This window comes from Camelus ferus, chromosome 22 (genome assembly GCF_009834535.1).
Source record: "Camelus ferus isolate YT-003-E chromosome 22, BCGSAC_Cfer_1.0, whole genome shotgun sequence".
Classification (NCBI taxonomy): Eukaryota; Metazoa; Chordata; class Mammalia; order Artiodactyla; family Camelidae; genus Camelus; species Camelus ferus.
In genome coordinates this window covers 11,256,478-11,283,553 of record NC_045717.1, presented here as the reverse complement: position 1 = coordinate 11,283,553, position 27,076 = coordinate 11,256,478, and the positions used below count along the sequence as shown (strand labels likewise).

Here is a 27,076-nt window from a genome sequence, read left to right as displayed (position 1 = left end):
TATGTGAGGCTTTGGGGAAACCTTACATTCAGACCCGTGTGCTGTCCATTTATGAGTCAATTTTCCTGGCATCTGCTTTTGTATTTAAGGTATTTATACGTCTGTCTTCTGTAATATTGCTATTTCTTTGAGTCCATCCAGGGCTCTGACCATCCCATCACCATTCTATTTAGTAAGATATTGAATCCAAAGACGCACTGAAACAGTCCCAGCTGAGATGCGCTGTAGGCGCTAATGTCAGGCAGAAGCAGTTCAAATACTTGGCCACGACTGGATTGCTGTCCCTGCCTTGTATGAATTTCCTAGAGATAAGGCAAATTGTGCCCTGGCAAGAGATTAGCATTTCTTTGTTTCTTTGAAATCGCTACCTCACCGAAAAACACGAGTTAAAATGTGCCGGCTGCTGTCCCTGGTACTAATTGTGAACCTTCTGGAAAATGGCACCTTTTATAGAGCCAATTTGTGAGAAGACTGCAACAAACGCTGCTTTTAATCCGTGTAATTCTGGCAGCAGCAAGTGTCTTCAGGTACTAGATTCCACACCCAGAGAGTTCTCCTCGAAGTTAAATGAGCTAAAGGTACCTGCCATCATTTAAATAGACAAGTTTGACTTTTGGGTTAATTTTAGGGAAATAGAATGACAAATGGACAAGATTTGCAAATTATTCTTTAAAAACCCAGACGTTGCCTCAAAGCTCACATGGTTTATTTTAGCAATTTCAGAGGCTGTGTTCTCAACTCGTGCTTTTATACCATCCCACGTGACAATTAAAATGGAGAAAACGTGGGAAAAGCCATTGTTTGTTTTTTTTCTGTCATGCCATCAGTGTGCGCGGCACTGAACAATAGTCAGGGCATGACAGACAAGGGGCCTGCCCCGGGGAGCTTACAATCCAGCAGCATGATACAGTGTGGTGCAATACAATTCAGAACAAGCATGTGGTGATTAACAACCTTTCTAAGTGGCATTCTTTGCAGAATAGGAGGGTTTTTTTTTTTGCTTTTTGGTGTTTTTTCTTAATAAATCAGTGGGTAGAGGGGTGGACATACATTAATTGAGAAGTAATTTTATCTATAGGGACTTTGACAGAAGACACAAATCAGCCTTGGGTGAATAGAGCACAGAGGAAGGAAGATTAGGAGGATGGGATGATCAGTAATTACAGATTTCAGGGCAGGCTATCCGTGCACTGAATGGAGAACTGGGGGAACTCCTGGAAATGAGTATCGCCACCTTATAAAGAAGAAAATAGGGTATTTAATAAAGAGTCTCCCGAGTACTTCAGGAAAGGAGATGGGTTTGAAAGCTTCGTGGGGAGCAGACAGGGACAAGAATGGGTGGTGTGTGCTTCACAATGTGAAATGTTACTTGAGCTACACGGAGATTCTGGCAGGCGTTTGATAGATGGGGGTCTTAGTTGGTTATGGGCGAAATGCTGCTCTTGAGCTCAAAGTCTATGCTGAGAGGTCGTGAATCCAGAGCAATGGCTGTGAACTCCAACATGTTTTGGAACATAAATCCAGTATTTGGTTTTCTGTGTTGTTGTATATGTGTGTACAGCATTTCAGCAAGGTAGGGAAGCTACTGGGAGCAAGAAGTTGTTTATTTTCTCTCCAGTAATAATGGCTAACATTTCCTGAGTGCCTTTTTGCGCCGAGGCACTAATCTCAACGCTACTTACATTATCGCCTCCATTCCTTGAACGTATTATTATTCCTCACATAACTATTGCAAACCCCATTGTCCAGGAAAGCAAACTGAGGCACATTCAGACTAAGTAATGTCTGAAACCAGACACTCCGGTTTTAAAGCCAATACTCTTAACCTGTTACATTGTAAATTCCTCTCAAAATTCCAGATTCTTATTCTCAAGAAAAACCTTCCTTGATGGAATTCTCCTGTATTTTCATGAAGGTTAGGGACCACTAATTTCTTTTGTGCCTCTGTAATCCCCTATAGCTGTCTCCCTATAGAGTTTGCATTCTGTGCAAATCCACTCTGTGAACTGGTGAATTAGGATGAATAAGGTGATACTGTTTGTGTCAAGTACAATAGATTTAATTTCTAAAAGTCTAGATAAAATAATAACAGATGGGAAAGAACACCACGAATCCACTCAGCCCCCACAAAAGAATAATGTAAAACTGGGAAATAAAGCATGTAATAAATTAAAGTTTGAGCCCCTGAAAAATATTAGCAAATGGCTTCTGCTACGTTTGCTTCATTGCAGGAGGCCCCAGAGGGCTCTGTGCAGCCTGGGTTCAATGGTATCACATCCAAATAGATTATAGCTAAATGTGGAACTTAAATAGCTTTCCTATTGTTTATCCCAGATGTAGCAATACCAGAGCTGTTTCTTGGTATGCACAGATCCTTTATCTTCCTTTCTATCTTAGGTGTTTATCTTTGTCCCACCCGAGCTATGTCTTTATCCCAGGAGCCTTCCTAAAATTCTTAAGTATAAATTATTTTAGGTAATATTTTATTTGAAAATCCAGTAGGCCCTCGAGCACCGTTTGCTTTCGATAGGAGGTCCTGAAAACCAGCCTCTGCCCTGAGAATTATTATGATGGTCCTAAAGAAGCTGAGATCACTCGTTTAAGAACTTGAGAGCAGAATCCCAAGAACATTGAAGTCGCTTTTTTTCACATTAAGTGTCAGCTTGCAGGAAGGTGTTTCTTAAGCTTGAATAACACATTTTCTTCAAGCCTTCTCAACCCCCCTAACAAATGGTTCACCAAACAAATATGAAGAGGGAACACAATAAATTTTCCTAAATGCTATATTTGCATAGGCATTTCTGAAACTCTTAAAATAATGTTAAGCAGATATACATTTAGCTTTTAACTGTAGTATGTAGGCTGGAGTTATTATAGGGAGACAAAAAAAAAAAAAAAAAAAAAGAATCTAAGAAGAGTTTAAGGGCCCAAAGCATATTTTGCTTCAACCAATACAAATTCAAATATGTGAGGCCTAGGATGGTTTAACCTCATTTTATCAGCAGAATTATCCGTTTTTGGTTCTTTCTTGATCTAACTCTTTTTATTTCTCCAGCCTGTTCACCTACTCCTTCTTGTACGCCAAAAACTGTATTAAACCTAACTAAAGTCAACATTACAGCAAAGCTCCCATGTTTCATTTTAGCCAACTGTGGGATCTCCCTTCAAAGCTGAAATTCTCAAAAGAAGGGTCTACATTTCCTGTTTTGCAGTGCATTCCTTCAGTCTTTGAAACAGGGGTCTGCCCTACCACGCCACTGAAATATCACTTTCAAATATGATTCATTGTTAACCTTTCTCCCTAAATTGAGACATAATTTATATTCAGTGAAAAAGCAGAGACTCTTAAGTATTTTTGAAAATGAGTACACCTTATAAACGACACACCTATGTAGACAGAGTGCATTTGCCTCATTCTGAAACATCCCTTCCTGCTACCATGTAGGTGTGATGAAAGAAATCAGAACTGTTATTGCCTCTGGCAGGATGGAAAATACATTCTGATTTCTTTCACCAGAGATTATTTTTTTCCTTTTGTAGAATTTAAGGTAAATGAAAGCATACAGTGTGTACTCTTTTGTATCTGGCTTCTTTGATTCGGTGTAATATTTCGGAGTTTCATCAAAGTTAGTAGGTCTAACAGAAGTTGTTCATTCTGTTTTACTACCAGGTGTTTCTCATTAAATGATCATATCTCAATTTGTTAATCAAGTCTCTTATTTTTGTATATTTGGGTTGTTTCTAGTTTGGGGCCGTTATGAGTAAAGCTGTTCTCAGCATTCTTGCCCATGTCCCCTTGTGAAGACGTTTCCATTTCTCCTGGGTAAATGCTTAGGAATGGGGTTGTTGAATCACAGGGTAGGTGTATGTTTAACTTTATGAAAAACCTCCAAACAGTTTTCCAAAGTGGATGCTCCATTTTGCATTCCCACCAGCAATGAATCAAAGTTCCGATTACTCCGTCTGTAACTACTTTTGGTGTCCTCTGTCTTTTTCATTTTGAAAATGAAATATCTGCATGTGATGTTAGTTAACATTTTCCTAACGACTAAAGATGTGGAGCACTTTTTCTTGATTTCATTGTTCGGTTGTGAAGTGTCTGTTCAAGTAGGTTGCCCATTTTTATTTAGTTGTTTTATTATTATTATAATTATTAACTTGTTGGAAACTCCTACCTCATTACACAAACAGAAGTTAATTTAAAATGAAGTATGGAACGAAGTATTAAAGCCTCAAAAATTGCAAACCATTAGTAGAAGACTTGGAGAATACCTTCACAACACAGACAGACATTTCTTAGAGGGGATAGAGAAGGCATCATCTATAAAATATTGCTATATTAGGTTTCATAAAATTAAAAGCCTCTGCTCATAAGTAGTCACCATTAAGAAAATGAATAGGCAAGCCACAGACTGAGAAAATATTCAACATGAATATACTTGCTGAGTACGTGTATGAAAAATATATAAATAACTGATGATTTTTTAATTATTAAATGTATGGGCTTTTCATTTCTTCCTCCTATGGCTTTTTTCCCCCCATCATTTGCCCTTGTGACCAGCCACTTCTTAAAAATGTATTTGTCTTAGTTGTTATTATTCCTATTTGTTCATTTTTTAATTCTAATTCGTCGGTTTTGATCCTTTTCACTGCTTTTTCTTGAATCCTTTTCTGATGTGTTGTGCAAGATCATCTCCCTGGTTATCTGTTCTTTCCAATCTGACTTTTCCTCTGGGTGGTCTAAATTCTTGCCACTCACAGTGTGATCTGTCAACCAGCCGCAACAGCATCTGTGGGCTCTGTAGACTTGGAGAACCCCCCGCATAGGACCCACTGCATCAAATCTGCATTTTAACAACATCCCTAGGTGATTCCTATGAATACATATTAAAGCTTGAAAAGAGGTAGTATTGTAACTTAAATCTATGATTTCAGCTGCCTCCTCTGCTGATAATTCTTACATATTTAATACATGCCATTCTAATGTGGTCCAGATTTGTATCTTAGCAAGCCGAGTGTCTCCAGATGGCTGATGTCTAAGTAGGTGTGTAAAGCACAATATGTTCAAAACCAAATTCATTATCTTTCTCTTTTTATAAACTTTTCATATTAATGGAGAGGTAATGGAGAGATAAAGTCAAATCATTTTTATCTAACAATATTAATGATGCTTTTCTTAAAAAAAAAAAAAAAAGATCTTGCATTAAAAAAAATGCTGTTGCCATACTCAAATTTTAATTCTCTAAGGCATGGAGGGCATAGACTGAATTTTTATGGAAAGAATAGAAAGTAAAAAAAATTTTTAAATACTAATATTATAAGAATAGTATAGATAAATAAATAAACAGGGAAAACGTGCATTAACCCCCCAAAAGAAAGATAATCGTTTATGATCTTTCATCCTGTGTCGTCTCTGATCTTAGAGTTCAAAACTCAAGCTCCTTTTCCTGCATGCAACCAACTTAGCAACTCACAGGAGAAGAAAATAAAATGCTAAGGATTTTGCACACACCTGGTATATGATGTCACAGTATCATCAGATTTCTATCCCCTCAAAAATATTCATCAACACAAACTGAAAATAAAAGTTACGTTTTTATTCAGCTATCCCCGGTCACCAAGAAAGCAAGCCGAGCAACTCAGAGGAGAGAAGAAAAAGCAAAGGAATTGATTTATTTTCGATAAAGACTAAAAAAGGACTATTGAATTGTTGGTACAGAACTACACGTATCCCATAGGTACTGAGTACAATGAGTTAAATTTTTAGTGGAAAATATTTTATTTCATCCCAAATGTCAGAACGTCTTCAAAGTCATGTCACAGAAAGGACTTTTCCTCCCTATTTCTCTGAGGTAAAGATTCAAATTCATACATCCCACTTGGCCTTCTTGAGAGATTTTTCAGGTGAAATTTTAATGCCACTCCTGGCTCCTTTTTCTTAAAAAAAAAGAAGTACAAATTAATTGTCATACTTTAGTTTGCTTCTTGTCTAAGTTCATAGGATAAAATATCAGTAAACATGTCTGAAAGGTGTTGTTTCCATTGTATCTGTGGTAATAATAACGCCATTGGATAACACGTACAGAGTTTCTGTGTGCCTCACTTTATTTTCATCATCTCGTCAAATTCATACAACAGCCCTATGATGTTTAGAGGCTTATAGTGACTTCCTTAAGATCTCAGAGCTAGCGAGAGCCTACTCAAAATTGCAGGCTAATTCTAAAGTCAAAGTTGTTTACTGCTCTAACTTAGAGGGGTAGAAATTTATCTTCTTGGTTTTTTTTCCCCAAGTCTCATATTTGGAGGGGAAATTTTTTTTTTTTTTTAAGGGGAATCCATCCCTTCTGCACCTCTGGAGGGTAAATTTTCTGCTCTGTGGTGTCAGAAGAAGAGAATCAGTCAGAGAAATAACAAAAATGATGACAACTGAGCCCATTCTGTAGAGGAGAGGAAAATGAATTACTTCATGGCATCAGGGTGCATTTGGAAAGTAGGACTTCAAGTAATCCTGGAAAGAAATTTTATTTCGGAACAACCTGTGATCCTCTCCCAGGCCCTAGCATTAAGCCAAGAAGTACCCACTCACTCCAGCCAGGGGTAGATATCCACACGCCCCTCTCTGCCTCTGTCTCTCTCTCAAACTTCAGCATTAGTATGGACCCCAAATTTACCACTTGTACAACTAGACATAGGAGTACTTCCAGCTGAGAAAATGAATTTTTCACACATTGCTGGAATCCTAACCCTGAGCAGACACAGCACCCTCCCAGCATAGAATCTTTCTGACTGAAATCACTGCTGCTGACAGGAGACACATTTTCAATCTATATTCATCCACACGGCATCATATCTTCTTGGGGAGGGCATTGTCATACCGCTGAAGCTAACGTTCTGGCAGGCTTTTATCTTGCTAGTCTATCATTACAATCCCAACTGAACCAGAACGCCTCGGGGGTTTTCTGTTGCTCTCAGTCAATCAGTGTGGCAGTTAGCAACTTTCCCTAACGCTCCGATCCAAAGGAAGCAGTCCCTGCATGGATTTTTCCACTTCTGGCATCTCTTCCTTTTCCTACCTAAAAAATCTGGAATAATGAACTGGTAAAAAAAAAAAAAAAAAAAAAAAAGTGTTAGGTTTGCAGTATTTGACCAGGTTACAAATTTCAATTCATGTTTGTAAATTTCTGGTCTTCTCTCGAGCTGCTAATAAACTGCTATAAAATTAAAGTTCAAGAAGAACTTTTCAAGGTGTACACTGTTAACTGCGTCTCCGTTGGGAGTCAATATTTAGATTTTTGAGGGGGCAACTGACCTTAATGATGGGAAATGGAAACGTAATTGGAGCTGGTTTTCTATATACGTTACAACATACAAATTTCTCCATAACTGGAGTCTTGTCTTTCATTGTTACTTTTAAGTTTTCATAGGCATTATTTTAGATCTATATTTCCTGCTTTCCTAAACAGAATACATTGCATATAATTTCAGTTTATTCTGGAGAGTTTAGGACGTCATTCTGAATATCCATTATTGTGTTCTGGTATAGTGATGATGTGCTGGATTCTATGTAATTTAGTAAATTAGGTCTTCCTACAGGCAAATGCATTTCTTTCGTTCAATCATTGTTTCTCAGATTTCCAATCGTTTGCCAAACCCTGTGCTCAGTAAACATCAATGGACCAAAACAGACAGTGTCTTTGTCTTCTTGGGTTTGATCTGGTCTGAGAGATAGGTACGGATAGAATAAATACACCAAAAAATACAAAATTCAGATTTAATGCATGCCAAGAAGATAAAGAACAGAATGTCATCAAAGAGAAGAACAGATTTATCTAATCCATATTTAAGAGTTAGGGAAAGCTTCTGAGGAAGGGGGAGTTTTACCAGTGAGATTTTTAAAAGTTAGCAATTAGCTAAAGGAAAGGATAGCTTGTGCAAAGGACTTAAGGTGGGAAAGACCTCAGAACACTCCAAGATTAGACGGATCAAAGGCCAATGTTGCTGTAAAGTAATATAGGAGAGGGACTCAGAAGGCTAACATATCCTCTAAATGTCGTAAGAGAAAGAAATTCTAATTACTTCCTATTACTTTTAACATTTGAAGAAAATAGTCACACAATTAAGGAAATATTGATACAAAAAGCACTTGATATTCTTAACAATGAATAAGGATTTAGGTCAAATGCAGATGTAATTCACAAGTTACCTTTATGTTTGTTACTCATTATCAAATTTTCCCTTAAGTTATTTGAGGATTCCCCATGGAAATTAAAATGAGTCTGAAGAGGGTTAAAATAAACAAGCGAAATGCCAATTGAAACCCCAAAGTCATTGTTTCTCAGCTTCCTCACCTCCGTTAGATCTCAGGAGTTTCCAGAAAGGGATTATTAAACAAATAAATTGTTATTTTAGTTCCTGTAGCATGTTGCTTAGTGTGAAAACAGTTTATATGTAAAACAAATTAAATTATGGTAAATTAGCATAAAGATTCATATTATAATAGCCAGGAAATCTCAAAATAATAGAAGTGTCTATTTGGATGATCGTTAAAATTAAAAAGAAGATGAGTTTTCTCAAAGATGCTCCCTGTTTTATTATGCCATAGAAAAAAATTCTTTTGCAAAAAATAATTAAAACAAAAGTATGCTTATGTTATGCTTATAATTCACTTGAATTATCGATCACTACTTAAATAAGCATGTGGAAAATATTTTACTTCCTGGGAATTGATTTTCTGTTGTTTAAAAAAAGAGAGAGAGAGAGAGAGAATCGTAAGATGCATGGATTGCTTCTTAAATTCATCCTAAGCTTTGAAATTCATTATCCAATTAATGGCACTCAGTATGTGTTATTCATAATATACCCATAAAATTGATCATTAAAACTCAGAGCAACAGATTTTCATATTGGAATGTATGTGTACTCAAGACAAAACTAATTCTAGTGCCTGCTAATACCAGCATTATTAGAAAACCTTTTCCTTGTTTTACTTTTGGAATGTAATTAGAAATTTGCTTAAAAATCCCCACTGACATGAAATGTTAATATTAGTGCAATTAATGAAATGCTAATATTTATGAATTAATTGGCAAAAATCTGGATGAAAGGAAGCTAACAGAAATCATTTATGCAGAACCTACCAGAGGACAAGATTTGTCCTTGGTGACTTGCTCATTTTGCTTTCAGAATGTTGTTGCGTAAAATAGTCGGTGATACGTCAGTAAATTCTTGGTTGAAAGAGTTCTCTAAGACAGAGTTAACAAGCTAGCTTCTAACATAGACACGTTAATTGGAGATAGAGGAGATAATATTTCTCCGCCTCTTAGATCTGCAGGAAAAAAAAATGGGATCCTTGTTTCCGACAACTTAACTTTGTCTCTATCTTGAGCTTTCATTCTTCCTGACAGCCAAACTCCTATGTCTCCTATCTCCTCTTTACGCCTTTCCTGACCACACTGTTCTCTGTTTACACAGTCCTCCCAGCGCCAGGTGAACCCCAGGGGTCTTCTGGCCCTAGGTGGTATTAACATTTTATTGTTCAAAACCTTTTCCTTTAGAATCTCTCTCTGTGAAGTCAACAAATACACAATCATGAATCAAATGTGAATGTTCACCCAGGATTCCTAGAGATAAACTCATCACAAAGGTATCCAGATTATCTTGAGGTATAGAGCAGGTCAATGATGAAAATGTCTTATGTCATGCTGGCTCGTTTGTGATCACTCAATGGCCATGGGTTGGACCACCTTCCAGTTAATAGGCAGGATGTGGAGAACTTGAGAGAATTAGAAAGAAAGTTTGTTACTCATGCAAGGGATTACTGGGAAAGGCAGGGTGGACACAAACAGGTCCTGGATGATTTAAGTGGGCCAGAGAAGTGGGTTGATACTTTATCTTGGTTAGGGAGAGAGATTAGGGAATTCGCTAGGTTTGGGTCTGTGATTTGCGAGGTTGGAATGTTCCACAGGGGCCACAGGAGGGAACAAGTATCTGATTTCTTATCAGCCTGTCCAGATGTGGAGCTAACAGGCAACGGGGAACAGAGACTTAAAAGAAGTCAGTGGTCCAACATCAAAAACTGGGGTCAAACTCTATTACACTGGTCTTTCCCTGCTTTGTGAGAATGCCTCAGGCTCCTTACTCCAGAAACCAAGGGCAGCTTCCTTACAGACTAAATGAAGATAAAGCAAGGACTGCTAAGAAACCAAGCTGACCAAACAAATCTGGGGAACAAGCATTAAGATTGTCGGAGTCTGGTCCCTGCATTCCTTTTGTACCTATTTCCCTGAGCTAAATGTGGACCACGCACAGAGGAGCAATGAAATTCTAGGACACTCAGATACAGCTTTTCTAAAGGGCTGGAATTGGTAGAGGATGTAAAAGGTTCTTTCATTTCTTCCAAAACCATGTGCTAATAGAGTATTAATATTTGTAAAGCAGGAGCAAATAGAAAACATTCATAATAGATTTCAAAATTAGGCCTCCTTATATATTCATTCATTCTTTCTTTCATTCATTCTTTTTTCAATGAGTAAGAACCCATCTGTTTACCCAGTCAGGTTCATGTCTGTGTGCTGGGATACACTGGTAAGCAAAATAAACCTCCTGTTCTCATAGAGTTTGCTCTACGTGGGAGGTGACAGAATTAAAAAACAAAAACAAAAAAACAAAGCAGAACTTCAATTCTATGAAGTGTTACAATGTACACGGGGACCTAGCCTAGCCTGAGGTGCAAAGGAAGGCAGCCTCTGGGATTGATGGTTAGCCTGAGACCTGAAGCATCAGCCCAGAAAGTCTTTGAAGAAGCTAATGCTCAGTGCAGGGGTTCCTATTCTCGGATTTCACTGTTTCACCAGCACTATATTTAATTGGCCAGATAGAAATAGGGCGAAAATTGAAATGGGCCTCTCTGCCTCTGTAATGAATTAAATAGTTTTCCATAGCATTAGCTGTAAATGACACTACTGAACTGACAATTTCTTTCTTGTTTGGGCTTCATTGAAACTTCTGAATGGTATGAAGAGGTTATTAGAGATTAATCTCCAATTAGGTATTCTGATAGCCCAAGAAATTGTCAAAGGGTCCCTCTGGCCATACTTTTTAGCATTAAAGAGATATTGAATTAATAATATTTTGCCATCTCTTCAGACCTTTAAACTCCTGTGACTAATGTCCAATCACTTAGCCCACTTAAACAGAATGTCACACTGTGAGCCTTCCATTCTGAATAGGTCACCGTAGGCTGGTGCTCATTAGTGCTGAGTGTCCGTTTCAGAAGCTGCAGCAGTCACTCAGCCCCTATGTTTTAAGAAAATAAGGAGAGAATTGTTTTCTCCCAAATGGAAGGGTTGAGAAGACAGTGCCATATGTCATTATTATTGTGACTGAAAAATGTCATCTCGGTTCTCCAGTGCTGTATAATGCTCCAACATAAGGCCATAAAATCGTGTGGGGATAGGGAGGGAGCTCCATGGCACGGTTCCCAGACGCATCTGGAGTGCTCTGGACTGCACAGGATGGAGTCCAAACGCCCACTGTCAGAAAGCACGGGCAGCTGGGCAAGGCGGCTGGGATTTACGTGGGATTCTCGTCCACCAAAGCAAGACGTGGAGGAACTGACCAAATATTGCGGTGAAAATTTAAAGGGAATGGGTGGGAAAGAATAATCTGAAAAGAATCTTCCTCATTTTGTTAAGCTGAAAAGTTGAGTTTCTTTTTCTCTTACGCCTTGTTTTTTTTTTTTAAGATGACATCTTTACTAGACTATGAAAAGATAAGTTGTTGCTTAGGAATTTAGTTTTTAACAAATCTTTCCTTTCTTTACCTGGTTTTTGTAACTGCATTGTGTACATAGGCTAATATGCAATTAATAATAAATAATAAGACTTACAAAGGTGTAAATTAGAGGGCTTTAACTAACTGTGATTTCTAAATTGGGAATTTCTAATGAAGGAAGATACGGTAGAAAGAACTCATTAATTGGTTTGGAGTTTGTAGACATGAGTTATTTTTGACTCATGGTGTCACTTCAGATAGGAGCTCCTTGATTTCATTTCCTTTGAGGATCTGTGGCCTCCTCTCATCCCCAATTGTCTGCAGTTTTGCCAGGACCGTCGATGGCAATAACTTACCTTCCTGAGCCATGAGTAGGTTGACATGTGACCCACAAATTACTGCCAATAAGACTGCCCTTCTTCTACATTTGAATTTGAAGCACAGAGACTCAGAGATGGAAAAGGGCTGGCCTGATTCATCCCTACAGGAAAACAGAAGAGAATTCCTGTTTGCTTCTTCTTCCTTACATTGCCAAAGCTGTCTTGCATCCTGTTGCTACTAAGATCTTGTTGCAAAGGAGTCCCTTAGTTTGGAAGCTTTTCTATCTCCTTCCAATATATTCAATCTTAAGCAAAATTAATTCTTTGTATTGTGGTCTAAGAACATTAACTGATACCATGAGATCAAAACCTTCATCCATTTAGATGAGTTTAAGAAATAAGGGCTTGGGCAAAGACAGAAATATAGCAGATATGGCTGATTGTATTATAAGGGTATAGTGTGTGTTAAAAAAAATTCTTAAGGACCTTTGAATTTGGAAGTCCTTAAATTCTAGACGCTGGAATTTGCTTTTTGTTATAGTCCAAAGGAACAGAAAAAAGACAATCCACCATTCCCATGACATCCATGACCTTGTACCATGACATCTGTGGGTTTCAGCTATCTGTGAAGTGACGGAAGTGGGCTGAGTGATCTAAAGGTCCTGTTTAGTCCTTTGGTTGTGTAATTATGTATTATTACTCTGCAAGCTGTGATGAAGTGTTGAAAATTTCTGGGTAGAAAAATGACAGAATAAAAACCATGTTTTAGGATCATTTTAAAAAATCACATTTCTGTAGTTAAAACTGAAATAGAAAATCTAAATTCTTCTTTATTCATCATAATTTTAAAAACAGGTTTGTGAAATACCTAGACTTCCAGAGCAAGAAAACTACTTGGGATTGCTAGATAAAGTTAGTAAAGAAAAAGACAGATTTAGCATTTAAATGCACATGTTACTGGGGAAAAAGAACATTCATTTAGTTAAAGCAATTCTGATGGACATGAAAAAGATTGACAGCAAACGTTAACAAAATTCCTTAAATGGATATACATGATAGAAGTCAATGATTGCCTACTAAGCAAAGGTAAATTTATTTTGATTATTTTAAATGATTTTAAATTTAGCTTGTATCTGACAGTGTTGAAATGTTGAGAGGACATTTTTAAAAATTTAAACATATAATTGGTCTCCTGGTCTGTAAACTACCCTATCACCAATACATTTTCTAAAATATGTCTTATGAAATATAATACAGAGAAAAATGCACAAAACAAATATAAAACTTAATGAATTCTCATAAAGCAACATCCATGTGACTACTATTCAGATCATAAGTAGATCAGAATGTATAACCTAGAAGCTCCTTTCCTACCTTCTCCCCATCACTGCTTCTTCCTTATCACTGTAGGAACCATCATCCTAACATTTACTGTCATCACCTCCTTGGTTTCACCTTGGTTTTACCATCTAAGCATGGCCTTTTCCTGTTCTTTCTATTTTATACCAACAGAAGTATGTAACTTCTTTCACTTAACATGAAGGTTGTGAGTTTCATGTATGTTGTTTTGAGAAGCTATACCTTGCTCACTGTGCATGCTTTACGGTACTCTGTGTGGTCTCTGATACTGTTGTCTTCTTCCAGACAAGATAAAAGTTTTCTTCCTAACCTGTGGGAGATAACAGTCTTGGATTCAGCTTGTTTGGAGATGATTTGCAAGTCCCTGAAAGAGTCTGTCTATTTCTCTTTAAAACCTAGTCCTAAGAGGCAGCATTTCAGTATCCCTACCCAAAGCAAGGCAGAGTCTGTAGATTTCCTCCACTTGGTACCTTAGACACCAATATCTGTCCATTTAACCTAACAAGGATGTAACAACCGTGATCAGCCTATGGCTGTAGAACTGGAAAACAACTTTAAAAAACTGGCCTCAAATTCCAGGCTTACCTCTCTGAGCCTCTGTCTTCCTGGACTAGTAATTCTTTGCTATTTTAATAGTACTGCCAGCAGTTTGTAAATACATACACAGATATTAAATATTATAAATATAAATACATATATATATATATTTTTTTTTTTCTTCAGTGGAAGGCCTTTCCAAAACACTTAGTAAAACCATTTCTGGAAGTGAATGTCTCTTTTTTGGCTCCATCCATTTTCTACACTGCCTCTATAATTATGATTTTAGAAGGAAACTTTGATTGACTATGTCCATTATTAAACATTTTTATTAAATATTTCCATTTTATACAGTCACTTATCCCATTCCTTTTAATTCCATTTATAATGAAATCTAAACAATGTAGCTCATAATTTGTAGCTTTTTATAATCTAACTTTTTTCTTATTTTCCAGCATTACAGAACGGCATTCCCTACTACATGCATTATTATCCTGAGGCTATGAAGCTACATTGTTCCCTAGTGACAAGGGACATTCTAATGTTCTCATGCTTTTAACTCCTGCTGTTTCTGCTGTCAGAGTGTGCTTTCATAGTTTGGTGGTAAAATCCTATTCATCTTTCTGGCCAGCTTTTATGTCAACTCTTTTGTGAATGCTCTTCCTAAACCCATCTCAAACAGAGACACAAACACACACAGAAGAACTAATCATTCTCTCCCCACTTTCTAACATTCCCGTGTACCTTGTAAGTGAGTCACACTAACCTGGTTCCTGAATGCACCCAACTTCCATGCCTTTGTGCCATTGCTCATAGCAATCTCTTTGCCCAAAGAAGACCCAGCTCATGCCTTAAAGGGTCTCTATTGTTTCCTTTCTTCATTGCCCACAAGACCTGAGTTAATATATCATCCCTGTAGCACTTTGTCTATGCCTCAGTTATAGTAGATTCTAGTCATTGTATTTATTTTCCAAATTATCACTCATAAGCTTTTCTTCGAGAAAGCAGAGATCATCTTTTTTTTTTTTTTGCCCCAGATTCAAAACAATAATTGAGGTACTTATAACATGTAGCAGTTAATAAGTGATTGATACAAGAAAAAGGCATAGACTATGTCTCCATTTCACTAGTTATCAGATAGGTTTCCACAAATGGATTCAGAAATTCAGTTTATATAGTGGATCCAAAGTTCAGATCATCACATTTTTATTTTTCATGATAATAAGGGAATAAATGGCAGGAATTAATAAAAGCTAGGCACAATTCCAAAGCCTCATTTAGGTTTTTCTCTTGCTTCCACCAAAGTGTGGCTAACAAATAGAATGGTGCTTTGTTCTCTCCATTTGGATTTTGCTTGTTAGCCTACAGCGGAGATTTTATTGAGCTGTGAAATTGTTGAAAGCACTCGTCTCCAAACGTTAGTGGACTTAAGAATCAACTGGGAAAATTGTTAATATTGCAGATTTATGACCCTAAGTGTCTGGGTCAATAGGGCAGTGTTGGAGCCCAGGAACGAGCATTTTATTCAGTGCCCCCATGTAATTCTCCTTCAAGGATTCTGCTACCATCATTAAAAATGGTCCGGTTTCCATGTAGTTATCAGCCTAGAAATAAAACAAACTATTGGGCACAGAAGTAAAGCCTGAATAATCAGATGCTGAATTCTAGAAAACTGAATAGAAACTGCCTTAGCTATATTACATTTGACATGGTGAGCGAAATGAAACTCTATTTTTCAATATCTAATAGGAAACAAAGGGGGCACAAATACGAGGCAGCAGTGGTGGTGGGTGGGAATTTGTCAATTGCCTTAGAAACCAATTAAATATTGCTTAAGAAAAACAACAAGTCAGAGAGAAAGACAAACTTAAATTAAGAACATATGTTATCCTGAAAGATATTTCTCTGGGCTAACATCTACCCCTAGCCCCACGAATACTTCTAATAATGCCTTTCTCCCTTTTGTCTGCCTGCCATTCTTTTAAACGATGATACCTAACTAAGATTATAATCTGGCAAGTGTGCATTGACAGACCATGAATTTGTTGGTGGAATAGACGGATGGTATACAGCCTAGAGGTTTTGATTGACTCATAGGAATTTATTAATTTATTTCAGAAATATTGTCCAGACAAATAAATAAATCACTTTTAGCACTTTGTCAGTGCCTTTGGTTTGGTTTGTAATGGCAGTGGGTCAGCACTTTTTAACGGATGGCCTCTCAAGTTCATGGTTTTGATGGACTCATTTGGACAGGATAAAAAAAAATCGACAAACAAACAAACAAAAATATACATTTGCAAATGTGGGCTGACCTATACAGTCCTTCTACCTAAAAAGAGAAAGTATGTCATGTTTTTAATGTGAAGCATTAATATCCAATAGCATTTTTGCTGTCTTTTTCTTCAGATTTTTAGAGTGTTACTTTCGAATTATACCTGCCATTTGTATTAAGAGCATGTGTCAGTATTTGGAAAGAGTAACATGTTAAAGAATGTACCCAACTCAGATGCTATGTATGTGAAGTTGTTAGCATGTTCTGGCTTTCTGAATCCACCAAGTATGTCGGCCAAGATGGAGATATTAATTGGAATATATGAGTGCATTCTGATTTTATGGTATATCCATAGAATTGGCATGGTTGGCCAAGAAAGCATATTTCAGATTCATATGTCTTAATTATGAAATATGGCTCTCTTTGGATCTCATTTTTGGCTCCGTTTATTATTTTAGTTCTTTAAAGCTCTATTAATTAGCATATGTAAAGTGTTTTAATCTGGGACATTTATTTTTTTACTTTTAGTGGCTGGTCGTAAATGAAATGCAAAAGGGAGATCAAGAAAAGAAAAAAAAGAAAAGAAAAAAAAATTGTGGTCATGTTATAATTTATCAATGTAAATAGCAGGCTCTACTTTTTCATGGAAATCACTCTTTGTTCTTCATTTCCACTATTAATTATTTAACTGGAAAGGGACAGAGGAACTGTTTTAATAGCAATTCTATTTCCTCCAAAGTCTAAGTAAATATACTCCTCAAAACGAAAGCTAGAGCATCATTTTTATTTGTTTATTTCATTAAGTTTGATTTGGGGACAAAATTGATTTTCACTAACAACAGTGAAAAATGAAGTGCTAAGAGGGCATGAGAGAGAGAGGTTGAATGTGGAACCAATGATCTAATGGAAGTACTCTCTTGAGAGTTTCAGACAAGCATCGAGAATTTCAGATAAGCGTCACCTGTGGGAACTTCTGAGCATGCTTTCTGTATAACTACAGTGGGCTGAACTTTCAGCAGACAAATCTATGTATAATTTCAAATCAGAGGTCATAGTAAAAGCAAAATTTGCACTGGTATTTATTTAGTTATCAGAGCTGTATTAGCATAAAAAGAATGATGTTTATTGTTTCCAGCTACATATCCTGAAAAACTGTCTTTATAATCATGACAAACAGCACAATCACTTTGCACAGGGCAGCTGGGAATGTGTACAATCCTTACCTTGAGCTGTAACTTCCAATTTTTTTTAAATGAACAATATTCTGAAGGATAAGGCTTATTTTTGTATTGTGTCTGTCAACTCGTTCCTGCGCACACAACGCTCTCTTTTTTCCCCTATATGTTTCTGCCCTCCTCTAGAAAAGGATTGATGTAGGTAATAAACCTGACCTACTTCCTAGATTTAAAACTGCGTCTGTCGGTAACTTGCTAAAGAGTCTGATCTCTGATGAGCTAATCAGGGCTTAGACTGTCACCCTAACAGGGCACACATGGACTCATAAAATTGTTTCACCGTATCATGTGTAACTTGAAATAAAAAGGTCCTAGCACACTGTCAGCACAAGTGCTCCTAGAGCTCTTTTTCCTGAAGAAACTGGTCTCTTCCTGAGACCCAGGACCAAAGTGAAGAATAGGACACCTAAAGCACCATTATCCACCTACTTTTTTTTTTTTTTAATGTATATAGAAAACATACATAGACATTCCTCAGCCCCAGTGGGTAAAAATAACAGGAAAGCATATATGATTTTTTTTAAAAAAACAGGTACAACTTAGTGTACAGTCAGCAGCTTTAAGAAAGAAAATAAATGCTTTAAGCGGTCTTTTTGGATACATGACACACATCACTTCTTAAACAGAATAAAGTTCCCATGTAAGTCCTTTTATATATATATTTTTTTATCACTTATTAGATGAAATACCAGTGGACTAGCTGGGATGTTGGCTAGGCTGGATCCTGAACCATGATCAAAATTAACCGTGCAGCCGGGAATTTAGTGACAAGCGTTCGAATGCCACATTGAAAATGGCAGCATCTGCTTAATAGCGTGAGCCCATTCAACACTGATGTGTCCCAGCCCGAAGACAGAAAATGTTTTCTCCTGCAAGTGAAATCAGTGTCTGTGTAATTAAGTGCTGGGAGAAAAAACTCATGAGGAGCTTTTAAAACTGAAGGAGTTTGGAAATTGTTACCTTTTAAAAAATCAGATTGTTACGTTGTTGTTGTTTTTTTTTTCTGAGAGAAGAAAGTGAAACTATTAACTATGAGTTTACAGATTATAAATGACCTGCCTACATTTGATTCAATTCCTAAGCATTCATAGAGATGTCTAGACAGCAAGCTACTATGTACATTAGGCAAGATTCAGCTACTTACTGAAAATGAGGTGTCAGACTATTAACAGGGAGAGCGTTAATACTAACCTTTTAATCTATTCTTCTATTCTCTGATCTTGAATAAATGTGCAAATTATATACAGGACAATGAGTTAAATGCTTATTCTATAGGCAAATGAAACTTCACAGACAAAAATAATTAATTTATTTTCTTTTTCCTGCAAACAAACTGAGTTCAAATTGAGAAGTGTGTATCCTCACTATACAGTCAGTTCTGTTGTAACACAGTACATCCGTCTATAAAAATCGCTTTGCAATGGAAAAACCACACAAAGAAAACCGGGGGACTTAACGGGGAAAATGAGATGAGACTCGACACTCAAAAACTTGATTATTGATATTAGTTAATTATTACATATCGTTGACATTAAAAATAAATATAGGAACCTAGTAAAAATGGTAGCACAGTTTTACAGATGTTAAATGATTAATATATATATGCATGTAAATATAGTGCTTTATCTCAGAAAACCCCTAAAAGTTTGCTTGTGCAAGTAGGTGTCAGAGGAATTGATGTTTGTTTGGAAGGAGGATTATCTTAATCCAAAGGGAAGCTGTAACACAAAATTAGGACGGTTGTGTCTCACATCAGAGGCAGTGAATTGTGGTAGCTGGTGGATGTTTGTGGAGTGAGGGTTTTGTATACTCCATGAAGCTTGGGTCAGCTGAGTGCCCCTTTCGTGTTCACCCAGTGTCTCACCCAGGTGGAACGGCTCATGAGTAAACACCATCCACATTCAGCTCATTATTCCCTAATATATCAAATTGCATTGGACCAAATCTGCATTTGCAAAACAAGCTTATCGCGGAATTCACTCAACTGGAATCTGTGGAGATTTTAGTTATAAATTATGTGCCTGTTATGTCATCAACCTGTCATGTCAAAATGCTAATATTCATAGAATATACTTCTCCTGAATGTACTTTTTTTTAGGCTGAAAAACTTTTCTAAGAGGTTTGTTGGAATTGTGCACTTTTCGGCTTTTTCAAGCCCACTTACAGTCTTTCCTATCTGAGGGTTAACGGTATTGGTCAAATCTTTGCAAAATGACTCGCCAAAGAAATACTGAAATTTTTGAATCTGTTAAGAATTGTCACGTCACATTTATACAGAAAAGAGGTAATTTTAATTGAATCGATACTGTGTGCTAGGACCTGTGCTTTGCCCTCTAAGTGCATCATCCATCTCTTTTGTTGTTCTCTTTAAGCCCCGGTGTCGGTTCTGTGACTACACCCACTTTACAGAACTGGACACTATAGCTGAAACCGAGTAATTTCTCCAGGTTCATGTAGCTAATAAGTGGAAGGCTAATTATGTAGGTCTTCTAATTCAGGCTCTTCGACCCCTCTCACTAAGAGAAATCTTGAATTCTTGACATAGAGATTTGAGCAGGAGAGCTCCTAAGGTCTCCCCTCCCTTGGGTCAGAGCTTCCAGACTGAAGAACATTCTGCTGATTAACAAATGTATTGCTCTGTATTTCTTTTTGTGTGGTTTTAGTGTGTCTTATCAAAGAACTTAAGAGACTACATACGGAGATACTTAATCTTGATTCTTCCTTTAATTCCGAGAGAAAGATGCCCCCTTGGGTCAAGAATCTAAAAAGGATGGGGATGGAGTAGGAAGAAGAGAACCGCAAAAAAAATAGACACTAGTCCAGTCTGGTAGAGTTTGTGGGCAAATAGGGGATAGTTACTTATATCCCATCACGTAAGAAGCTGACAAAAGCTGTCAACTCCCCTTTCCAAGTGCAATAGACTCCTGATTAAAGCCACTTAATGTAATCTATCACCCATTTCCCTCCTTCATTTCACAGCATTATCCTCAAGTGTTGCCTGCTTAAGCCCTCAGGGGCCACAGGAGGGAGGAGAGGTTGGTTCCCTGCCCTGGAAACTTACCTGGGTACCACTCAGATGGCTAATGCCTGCCATCAAGCCTTACTTTCCTCCTGACAAGGCTTCAGTCTGCTATTAGTCTAACCCTTGAGCCACCCCATCGAGTATCACTTAGCCAAACACAGCAGATGCTTGAGCCTGGTGGTCAGGAAGAGTATACTTCAGCTAAAACACACACACACACACACACACACACACACGAGAGAGAGAGAGAGAGAGAGAGAGAGAGAGAGAGAGACAGAGAGAGACAGAGAGAGACAGAGAGTACAGATGTTTATATATAGGGTTGCCAGGTTTTGTGAATACAAATAAAAAAAACCTGCAGGTAAATCTGAATTTTGATACACAGCATGTAACTTTATTGTGTAGTTATATGTCAAATAGTTCATGGAACAGACGTATACATCATTTTTTAAAAATCTGAGATTCACACGTAATTGAGGGTCCTGTGTTTAATAAGGCATCCGTACAGTTATGAGCAATGGATTCCTACAGGAGGGCGTCCTCAGCTGGGCCCACTGACGTCCTTACTTTAAGGATTGCCCTTTTGGATAAGCCACTGTTATCTCTTTAAAATAATTGAAAATAAAATTAATAAAATATTTTGTTTCCACTTCAGTCTCGGGAGTCATATTGTCCTTTGAGAGGCATTGTCAGCGTCTTGAATTATTCCCTAGCTTCCACAGAGTAGATAATGACAGTTTTAAGAGCTTTTATTTCCTTTTCTCAAATTGAAGATAGATTCAAAGATTCTTTGTATGTACCTTTGTGAATGCCTATTTATATGTGAAATGCAAAATTCCATATTATTTGACTCTTCTATGTTTCTGTCCTGTGAGCAGCATACTCAGCTGGTATTTTCCTAAACAAAGAACAAAGCCTCAATATACGGCAGCAGGACAAGTGAAATTTTGAAATCAGCTCATGTGTCGCTAAGTCCACTGCACCTCAATGTCTCTTTTTGAGACTTTTCAAACTTGGCCTTCCAAAAATATGCATTGAATAATGAACTTCAGAGAACCGGTTCTTCCTCTCTGGCATTTATTCATGCGATAAAGCCCACAAAGCTATCTTTAATTATTACTGTATAGGATATCCTGTTATCTTTAATTATCACCACCGAATGGTTGCAAAATCAAATACTGCTGGCAATCAAGAGTCATTATACAATAGCATGATTGCATCTGTTCATATTAACAGATAAGCACAGAAAATCAAAACAGTGTCTGATTTAACCACTAAAACTGTCTGAACAAAATATTGTATCTAGCGCTCTTAATATCTTGTGGGGCCTTTGATCTGATTAAAGTCCAAAGAAACATAACCACAGATGCAAATATTCTGGTGTTTCTGAAATTAATATTGCTGAATTTCACTGGACTGAATTGCTGGAATCCTAGTGAAGCAGAAGTGATTATAGGCACAGTACAAACTTATGATAGGAGAATCTCTAAATCTCTGAGGCCGCAGGTGCAGGATTATAGCAAAACCCCGCTGCAACATTCAGTGTTCTGTCTAAATACCCCAGTACAAAATTAATTAGGCAGTTGATCACATAATAAAGCTCTGATGGATGATCTAATGGAAACTAGCATTTCAGAGTCAATAACAAACTTGATTCTCTTATTAGATGCAGCTGATTTTCTGTTCTGCCATTTACAAGATTGTGTCCATAATGGAAGATGAAAAAAATGGGGGGTTCTATTTTGAAAATGAGAACTCAGTTACAGTATTTATCTCAGTTGGAAACTATAATATGTAAGCAATGTAGAATTTGTAGATAGACATATCTGTGAGTAATTCTCTAAGATACTTGGCTGAAAAGCACATCAAAGAACAGGGAAATAATGAGGCAGGCGCCAGCTGTTGGATTCCTACAGCTTTTGATTTGTGCTCTACTAGAAACTCCAGGTTTTGATCCTGTGTTGATTATTTCCATGGTACTGAAGTTGATTTCTGCATTATTTAAAACCGACAGTAGGCAGCAAACAAGGAAAAGTTTGCAAACTACATCTTAAAGGATATTTTGTTTCTGTCTTGTCATTTCTTACACTCTACTTAGGGGCTCTGGTGATGTGCATGGCTACCTGTCGGGGAACACACATTAAAAATGGAGAAGGTGCAGAACAGAGCTAATTAAAGATTTAAAAATGAAAGCAGGTTGAGATTGTAACCAAAGTGACCAGGGCATTCTGGGATGAGGGGATATAGGAATGACACACATTCCATGCTGATTTTCAATTTTGTGTAACTGTCTAAATGATGCTAAGAGGGTGAGAACAGCTGCCCACCTTGCAAGAAGGAATATTTACTCAACATAAGCATGTGGTTAAAAATGACCAAAACCTCCGTCAGTACTGGGCACTCCTCTCCCTGGCCCAGGGCTTCAGAAAGTCCTTGCTTCAAAGGCAGCCCATTCTCCAAAAGGTTTACCATGAATTCTTTTCTTTAAAACATGTTTCATTGCCTAATCACACAACAGTGGAAAACTCTGCCCATGACTGTTTTTGTGTTCTGATGATAATAGAGTAATGAGGGTAAAGGAGGAAAGAGCCCATGATTTCTGATGCTGTTCAAGTTTTTGATGGTGAATTACTAATTCTCAATCTCCAGTAAACCAAACTATGCCTGATAACCAATGTTTTTTCAGCCGGTATATCTTTTGTTTGAATGCAGGATTCTATAAGGTGAGCCGTTATTTGGTAAGGAGAGAAATGCAGCTGGAAAATGACTTCTGGATCTGGTTGTTGGCAAGTTCCTTTCTTCCTTCTTTCCTTCCTGGCTTTGTCACCTTCTGTGGGCACAGATATAGACAGACAGACATATAAATGCAACAAACATTCGGAACAGCTGCTTTGTGAACCACTGAGAGAAATTCTCTAAGGGTTATTATTAGAGAAGCACTCACAACTGATCAGCTTATTGACTCAGAGAGATACCAATAATCAATTCACAATTCCCGGAGTCTCCTGGAGGCCACCGTTTGATCCAACATTGACTCTACCTTCTCTTTGTCAATCATCGCTTTCTCATTTTGTCCCTCTTGCTTTAGTTGTCAATATATGACACATGGAGACTTCCTTAAGTAAATATAAGAATTACAATGAAGAGTTCCATGTTCATGGGCACAAGTTAGGAATATTTTTGGAGTCACAGCTATGCTTCATCTTATATAAAATACCAAACATTCTAAGACAGTCGTCTTGTATCCAAAAAACCCTAAATGGGCCTGAAGGCAATAAAACAATGCAGAGTTTTCAAAGAAAATCTGAAATAAATTAGACATATTCTGAAACATTTAATAAAAACAATAAAGTAATGTGGCATTTAAAGGAAAATTATTTGTTCCAAGAAGGTAGATATAAATGCAGATTAGTATAGTTTGGAAAGACTTTAAATAATGGGACAGATAAGCTGAGATTAAAATTTATGTTAAGCTGGGAAAGAGAAATACATTTGAAAAATTTCCCAAAGAGCAATAGAGAAATTCTCTTGGAATTAGAGTCTGATTAATAACTACAAAAGATACCTGGGTAATTTTAAAAAATGATTTAAGTTATTACATAATAGGTACTTTTTAGAAGAAAAATTATAAAATGCATGGATAAGAAAAAGAAGAAATACGTAATCTAAAAATTAAAAAAGAAGAATCTCTTCTTTTGGTATATATTTCCCTAGAAGTTTTACATAGGGGCAGATGTGGAGAAATTATTAGCCAGGTTGGCTAGATTATGCTGCAGTGACATATTTCCAAATTTCAGGGACTTAATAGGACAAAGGTTTGTTTCTAATTTGCATTGCTGGTTGGCAGGGCTTCTGCTTCCTATAATCTCTCAGAGCCCCAGTCTGTTGGAGGCTTTAGGATACTGTAGCTAAAGTATTTGAAACACACGTCCTCCAAGCTTGCTGTGGTGGGATAAGGGGAGACAGGAGGCTTGTGAAAGATACTTAAAAGATCCAGGCATATAAGTGGCATGTATCATGTGGTCCCAAATTGACTGCAAAATAAATTGACAAATATAGACTTCATAAATGCTCAGGGAAAGTAAAATGAAAAAAATGATTTGGAACAATATAGACCTGTTTCCATCTCATAGCACATACAGTTTTGAACAAAATTTGAATCATTATGTTTTACACTTTAGCTTTATTTGAATTAATGAATTAGGAATATATGTTCCTAATATGTGCAGAATATCAGTGTCAATATTGCACCCTTTACACAATGTCTTCCTTACTGTTGTACACTGAAATTCCAGATCTTTTTTTTTAAGCGTATTGGTAAGGTCCTGGTTGAAGAGTGTGGCTTTTCTTTGACCTCTTTCCTTACCAGCTAATTTTCCTTTTCCTTACCAGGAAATTTCTTAAATAATTTGTGTGTAGATTTAATGATCCATTAAATGGATATGATGCTGTCTATATCCTTCACTGCCTTGAGGAGTAAATAAGATAATGGGGAGTATTTAGTCCATAGCTTGCTATTAAGAAGGTAAGCCCAGAATACATGGTAATACTGCAGCCATTTAAGGTGGTATCAACAGTGGCTGGTTGTGTTTTATTTTGTTCTTATTTCTTTCCTTAGTTTGAAAGTACCTATTATTACATGAACACAAGCATGGGCATTGAGGCTAAGAAATTTCCTCTAACAGAACCAGTCTGAAGCTTACATGAAATTCGCCACAGATGAATCCTGAACTGAAGGAGCATCTATGAAGTTCTTTCTCTCTCTTTCTGTTCTAAACAATAGCTTTGCTGGATAAAATATCCTAGGTTGCATCTTTTTCTCATTCAGGACTTTGAATATATCTTGCCACTCCCTTCTGGCTTGCAGTGTTTGTGTAGAGAAATCAGCTGAAAGCCTCATGGGGTTTCCCTTGTAACTCACTCTTTGTTTTTCTCTTGCTGTCTTTAGGATCATTTCTTTATCCTTAACCCTGGCCATCCTGATTATAATATGTCTTGGTGTGGGCCTATTTGGATTCTTCTTGTTTGGGACCCTCTGTACTTGGATATCTGATTCCTTCTTTAGGTTTGGGAAGTTTTCAGCCATGATTGCTTCAAATATCTTTTCAATACCCTTTGCTCTTTTTCCTCCTTCTGAGACCCCTGTTATGTGTAGATTGGCACACTTTATACTATCCCATAGGTCCCTTATATTGTTTTCACTGGTTTTTATTTGTTTTCCTGGCTGGGTGACTTCTGTTGCCCTGTCTTCTAGGTCACTTTTTTTGGTTTTCTGCATTATCTAGCCTGCTTTGTACAGCCTTTAGGTTAGCTCTCATCTCAGCAAATGAGTTTTCCAATTTTAATTGGCTCCTCTTTATAGCTTCAATTTCCTTTTTGACATATTCTGTCTCTATTCATAATCTTATTTAGTTCCTTCAATACTTTAATCACTCCTTTTTTCTGAAATCATGATCTAGTAGACTATCAAGGTCGATTTCATTGATCGATCGTTCTTTCAGGGGATTTCTCTTGTTTTTTTTCAATTGCAAGTGGTTCCTCTGCTTCTTCACTTTACTTATCTCTCTCTGGCACTATGGATTTTGGAGTATCAGTTATCTACTGTGGTCCTGAGGGGTTTATTTATCTAAAGTGGATGCAGAAATAAAACTAGAAAAGAAATTTAAAGAAGAAACAAAGACTTGAAAATAAAGTACAATCAATAACTGAAGAACAAAACGAAATAAAAATCAAACAGAAAAATTTAAACATTTAAAAGAAAAGATTTGAAAACAGTATAATCGATAAAAGAAGAACAAAATAAAGAGAAATAATCAAATTGAGACACATTTTTAGAAATTAATTAAAAAATTAAAAGAAAATTTTAAAGGGGATTAAAAAATTAAAATTTAAAAAAATTAAAAATTAAAAAAGGTAGATGTGTTTCCCTGGAGGCTATGCACTATTAATAATTTTGTCAAGAGGTTCTTAAGTATGCGTGGTTGCCAAGTCTTCCTTCCGTGCCTTTTGTCTGTTATCCTTTGGCTGGAGGTGTGGCCAGTGTTGTGGTGACCAGAGCCTGCCCTGGCCATGCAGAGGGGCCTCCTTTACGTACTGTGGTTGCTGCCGCTCCTGCCCTCGCCCTGCCGTGCGAACTCCACTCGCTGGTTCCAGAGGGCCTCTGGGCGCGCCCCTGTCTGTGCTGCTCCGAGCTGGTAGGTGGGCGGGTCGCGCCCCCTAACAGCGCAGCGTCCCGGCGCTGCTTCGCGTACGCCACGCCCCTTCTCCACGCGGCGTCTGGGCTCCTCGCTCGGGCACGGTAGGCGGGCCGGTGGAGCCCCTCTCACAGCGCTGCGTCCTGGCGCTGGGATCCTGCCAAGTAGGTGGGGAAGTCGCTCCCCCACTCAGCGCTGCTCCCCACGCTGCACAGGGTCCACGCTCGGTAGGAGGGCTTGGAGAAAACGGCCGCACCAGCCCTCGTCCCTGCGCTGTGCCAGAACTCTCCTTGTTCATTTGTCTGAGAGGCACAAGGTCACAGAGGCACCGGGGCAGAAAGTTCCTGTCTGCCTGGGGCTGT

The 27,076-nt window shown here is 37.5% G+C and overlaps 2 long non-coding RNA genes across 2 annotated transcripts in view; both read left to right on the top strand.

Annotated features, from left to right (window-relative positions):
• LOC116659001 overlaps window positions 1-27,076 on the top strand; it is a 1,275,737-nt gene that overhangs the window by 699,975 nt on the left and 548,686 nt on the right. The window lies entirely within an intron of this gene.
• On the top strand, window positions 1,927-25,441 carry LOC116659002. The gene is made up of 3 exons (XR_004314260.1): window positions 1,927-1,938; window positions 16,374-16,383; window positions 25,261-25,441. It is a non-coding gene; the product is annotated as an uncharacterized LOC116659002 (long non-coding RNA).